Below are 6,134 nucleotides of genomic sequence, written 5' to 3' on the forward strand. Positions count from 1 at the left end.
CTCCCAGCAAATACCATTCTGGAGTAATTATACGAAATTACACAGAGTTCAAACAGAAATAGTGCTGGACCAGAATAATGAGAAAAGAACACAGGCATTTTCTCCTTTGCTGTGTTGATTTGCCGAACCATAGGAAAGGTTGACTAATCTCACTTCAGTGCTGAGGAATGAGAAGCTAGAGAACGATGAACTAGATAACAACCAAAACAAATGCAAAGTCATGGAGATGCTATAGAACATACATGTTGGTCTGTAAGTATTCAGGGGAAAAATGAATTGTTTTGACTTTGGTCATATCTGCTGTAATTCTGTGCTAGAACTCATTTTGATCTCAGGCAGCTAAATAAAAAAAGACCATGATTTCCTGGTATTTTAACCCACATTGCAAAACAAGTTTTCTTAGCAGCTTAAACAGAGAATTCAGAATATGTTTTCTGATTGGCTGAGGGCCAATCACTTACTCTTTGCAAACTTTGCAATACCAATGCCTTAACTCAGACTCAAAAAAGCCCCAAAGAAACAAGCTAACAATTTGAGGAATGAAAAACTTCTTACAGTAATTAGGAAATTTGAGATTTGAAGAACTCATAAAAAAAGTTGTGCAAAGTATGCTTACATCTACTATTACCTGTAGGAACAACACAACATGGAATAACACAGGCTAAGTACCAGTAAGGGTTAGCCTTTCTGTGAACTTTCAGTATTTATTCTTCAGAAAGAAGGCTGTGAACAGCCAGAAGAGTAATTGATAGAATCAGCATGCAAGCTAGAGCACTTAAATAAACATTGACTGACATAAATCTAACAGAGATCTGAAATGCATGGATTAATATGTCAGAGCTGATTTTACAAAACGTGGAACAAAGAGATTGGTCTGGGGGTTTTTATTACTTTTTTATACAAGACATGCTGAATGACACTGAGACAATTTTTACAGTAACAAAAACATTAGGAGAAACACAACCACTAAAACAGGAATGTTTTTTCTGCTCTCAGATGCTTTCCTTTGTGTTACTGGTGTCTTTTTTCTTAATCACAACAGATAGTTTTGACAGCCTGTCCTCCTGCCAGATTCATGCCCCAATCAATGAACAGATTGGAGGTTTAGGATAATATTGTTCCATAGTGAATATGTCTGTCTGTGCTTTATCTGCCCTAATCGCAGTCTTACGCATTAGCTTAAACTACATCTGGCTCCTTTCCCTGTTCTCCTCATCCAGTAATTCTCTTATCCTTTTGTTCCTTTATACAACATTCAAAACCGTACTCTTTCAACTTACCCTGTTTTGTGCAATCTCCTTCACCGCCCAGTTGCAATAGTTCAATCTTACCTTCCCAAGTGTTCCCAGCCTCTAAAAGCCTGGTACTGGGTAGGCTTTCTCTGCAGTACTGCCTGTGTCTTTCACCCTGGTTTCACCACCTCCTTTGCTGGTGGTTTGGAACTCCTCATCCTCACTTTCAAGACCCTTCTTTTTTCTGCAGCCTGTGCCTGGTTGCTGCCTTCCTACGTGTTCCCATGTGGTGCTTGTCAGACTTCGCGAGGAGTCGCTTCAGCATTATATTGCCAGGGGAAAAAAACAATCAGGAACACAGCTAACCACAAAATACAGAAAGAAAATCAGTGGGCAAGACAGGGTCATAGCAGCCAGTGTTGGTTAAGCCTGCTTTGGAACAGCAATGCTTGGCTCACTGTCCTGGTTTTGCTGAGACTGAATTGTAGAATACCCTTTTACTGTTTCAGCAGAGCTGGATTTCTGAGAAAACTGCAGTGTTTGCTTTAATGAACACAAGTTGATACTGTGGCTTTAGCCGGGATAGAGTTTTATTTTGAGTTTATGCTGAGACTGATATGATAACATGCTAATATTTGCTTATTCAAGGTTTTGTTTTTCAGTCTTTTGGCAGCAATTGTGATTATGGTTTATTTGGGGTTGTGTTTTTTGTTTGTTTGTGTTTGTTTTGTTTTGATTTTATTTTTCCTTCTCCCTGCACAGAAGAAAGTTGGGGGGAAACAAAAGCCCAGGATTTTGTGGGACAAGTGACCGATGATCGGTTTATGATCCAAGCTGACCAATAAAGATGTATTCTATCCCATAAATGTCACACTCACTGTAAATTAGGGGGTTTGCTGAGGATGACCCCTTCAGCCCTTTGTCCCTTCAGTCCCTTCCCTTCTGCTTCATGATGGCGGCCTCTCTCAGTTTCTGAGGCTTATTCCTCTCTTGTCACTTTGTTATTGGTGTACAGCCAGTGACTGCTGTTTGTGAGCCGAGTATGACATTGATTGATTTATTATCATTGTTCCTATTCTTGTTACAATTAATTGGCATTATTATTATTTCAGTTTGGTTTATTTTCATTATTAGACAGTCTTTATCTCAACTGATGAGTTCTTTTAGTCTCTTGATTCTCTTCCCCATCCCACTGGGGAGCGGGGGGGGAGTTGAGCGAGCGTACTGTGTGGTGTTCAGCTGCTTATCAGGTTAAACCATGACACTCATTGTTTTAGATCTCCTACCTTGTGTTTCATCCCTGACTTTTTGCTTCTTGCTGTAACTTTCTGTCACCTTTGCTGTCACTCTGTGATCCTACATACCCTCTCTTTCAGCTAAGATTCTCACATTGTTTTTTCAACTTACAAAGATTTAATACCATAGAAAAGCTTAGGAGTATAGTTAGACTTGCACTCTTATCATGAACGATCATCATAACCTTATTCTGCTTTGTTCTGCCTTAAACCAAGACCATAAATCAAGTACAGTTTGGGTCAAATTGAGAGGAGAAGCAATGTCTTTACTCTTTATGGGGCACACAGATATCCTTCATTTCTCAAATATATAATTGTAAGCATGTACAGCATGAATACAGTCACATATGAGCTAGAAAGAGGTTTATATTATGAAGTTTTATGAGTATCCTGCATACTTCTGATTGAGTTAAAAATATATAAATACCAGAAATTGTGTTTAAAAAATGTAGTTAGACGAAATACAACTCAAAGAAGAGGTGTGTGCTGTGCTCTTTAGATACTTTCAAACACAGCTGCCACATTGGACTGACAGGTTTATGTCATTATAGGTCAGTCTATATCACATGCCAGTGAGTGTGTAGCCTCTTAAAATCCACAAAGACTGGAAATAATAAATGCTCAGTAATAGTTTGGGAATTAAACAAAAGGAGCAAGAGAGATGGTATTTATCCCCTGTTCTTCCTCAGGCTCTCATTTTTAAACTTGCATGCTGTCATTTTACTACATCTGTAACACCCACCTGCATAAGTGAATGGGTGATGCTAACTTCACTACCACATTTAATGAGTTTTGGGACACCTGTAAGGATGGTGCCAGGGAAGCGTGAAACACAAGCACCATCAACTTCCAGTCTTCCAGACTGGAGTGTAATGAAAGGATGTGCCTTCCTCCGAAGTTCAGAGATCTAGCTTACACTTTTTGTTCCCTTTAACAAAAGGGAAATCAACTTGAAATCAGGTTGCAGGAAAACAGAGCCATAATGCCTGAAAACAGTAGCATACTGGGTAAAGTATGCAGTAAATGATTTGTTCTTCCCTGGCGATGAGTACTCAACTGAAACAGTATTATTTTTATCCTTTGGCATTTTAAGTTAGTATTTTATATAACAATTGCACTAATCAAGTGAGGTTTTTGCAGAATGAAGTGTATTTAATTACCAGCTCAGAAGCAGTGTTCCCAGATGTGCTGAAATATAAAAGACATTCAGAAGAAGAGGTTTGTGTTTTACACAGCTGGCCAGCAAACCCAAAGGCTGCTCTGCTACCCTTCAGCAGGCTTTAGCCTGACCAACAGTGACACCGGGAGGAACGTGACTATTAAAAAAAAGTCTCTGCTCCGCCTCTGCTCCGTGCAAGTTCCCACGTCCCAAAATGCAGAAGTGTTTCCCTATTTTCTGGAGGAAACCAATGAACTGTGTGGAAAAATCAATGCTAGTAATTTAGCAGGAGACTGTGAATAAGTATGTACCTTTGTACCACATACCTGCAGGCAACCACACTCAAAATGCAGAGTTAGATGAGATGCTTTGCACTGCAAGAAGCACTTGAGTAGCAGCAGAAGTTTGCAAAAAAATGAATGCAATTAGTCCATTAATTTTCAAACACTGGACATGTGGACATGTAGCAAATCACAGCACTTTTTGCCTATCAAGGAATACACATTTCAGAATACTGAAAACAAGGCATTCGAAAAGTCCTTGCCAAGCCATTGTTCTTACTTGAGTATTTAATTCCATGGCATTAAGACATTTTACCTATATATAAGCCTTAAAACATTCTGCTTTTCCACACAGGGAAATAAAAGTACATACTTGTGCAATACATGGACAACATGCTGTTGCAGCGCCAACATGATTCAGAAGACAATCCAGGCATGTAGCTTTCCTGTAATTTACACATTATTTTTCACATAGCCTCTGTTGAGATTAGTGCAGGCTAATGAGCCTTGAATGCAGCAGCTGTACATATAATATCTCCTACAGAAATATAGGCAGCTGCCATAAATTAAGACTTCTGGCAGCCTCGTGATTTTGACCCCATCCAGAAACAACACCTAGAACTGAATGACAGAAATACCACCAGAAAACAAGATGACATGGTACGAATGTGTTGGTCTGTCAATACTGCAAGATAACAGTGAGCACTTTCCCTGTTGTTTTAAATTCAGCACTGCAGGGTAGCCTTGCAAAAACCCAAGCTGAGTCCTGCTATTGGCAAGTAATATTCCTGGTTCCCAAAAACAGTTCCCATACCAACTCTGCTATTAGCAACTAGAGTAGGATGGAATAGATTGGAAAAGTAGCAGCCTGCAGCCCACAGCCTGCAGGTTTCATTTTTCACTCTCCATTAAAAAAGCAATTGCTCTGTTTATCAGTGACATTAGTATAATTTGCATTTTTCTTCAGTTAGTAACATGGCAAGAAGAAAGTTACTTGCAAGACTGTTCCCATCAAGGTGATTTCACAGTAAGCAATACTGTGCTAACAAATGAATTATTGATCATGTGTCATTTAACACTTGTTATTCACTGGTGTCACACACTCAGTGGTAATTAAGTTTATGCAACAGTGAAAGCCGCTGATAGAATTTATATTAAAACTGCAAGTTCCATTATGTTGCACATACCAGTAGTTCCAAGACACATTTTATGAATTTTCAAATTGCGTTCCTTGGGTGTGATAACCCAATGACAGCTAATGCAGTATACAATCTGCTGAGTGGACTTTCCAAATTAAAGCAGTAATAGAGAAACAAGGTTCTCACAGCATCTTTAAACCTCCTTAGTTTAATACTTCATCATAATCATAACTGCTTATAGGCACCAAAATCCTTGCCAAAACCTATTACAAAATGCAGCTGTCTTTAAAAGACACTCTCCCCAGAGCCACTCCACTGGAAGTCATTCAGCTAGTCAATTCAGGTAGGGTTCTTCAGTAACAGGTGATTAAATAAATGCAAAAACTAAGTAAATTGCAAAAATCATCTAAGGAATTTGAAGCTTTATGGTAAGCAGAGGAAGTGTTGTGATTACGTGCTGTAATGCCATGACAGTGCAGTGACAATGCAGGTAACACGATCTTTGGAGCAGTAATTTGTATACTCAGCAGAAAAAAGTCAGGATGAATTTGTAATCTGCTTACAAAGAGAGTCTGTTATTTGTCTACATGAGGGGTACCTAACACACTTACTCATAACATGCAGAGGTGGTTACACAATTATTTCAAGTCCTCCACTGAACTACTCAAAAGTTTGTTGAAAAAGAGATTGTTATGTAATCTAAGTGTCAAGTTAACTTTAAAAAGTTTAGTGTGTTTGCTATACAATCACTCCTCTTGATTACAATCCTACAGTTTCTCCATTCGTACTCATTTTCATATAATGATTTGAAGACCAGTCAAACATCAGGCTCCTCATCGCATTTTTGTACTGTTCTGTGGCCTAAGTTCATGTTTCTAAAGCCAGATTGCAGTTAACCTTATTCCTGTAAATTAAACCAGCAGATTTGTGAAACTATTTTATCCCAAAAAAAGTTAAAAGGCCTTTCTTCTCTACAGCAACAGATGTGATGTAATGAGGCTATCCAAAAACTATTAATAAGCAGCAAA

The sequence above is a fragment of the Mesitornis unicolor genome, unplaced genomic scaffold (genome assembly GCF_000695765.1).
Source record: "Mesitornis unicolor isolate BGI_N332 unplaced genomic scaffold, ASM69576v1 scaffold37137, whole genome shotgun sequence".
Taxonomy (NCBI): domain Eukaryota; kingdom Metazoa; phylum Chordata; class Aves; order Mesitornithiformes; family Mesitornithidae; genus Mesitornis; species Mesitornis unicolor.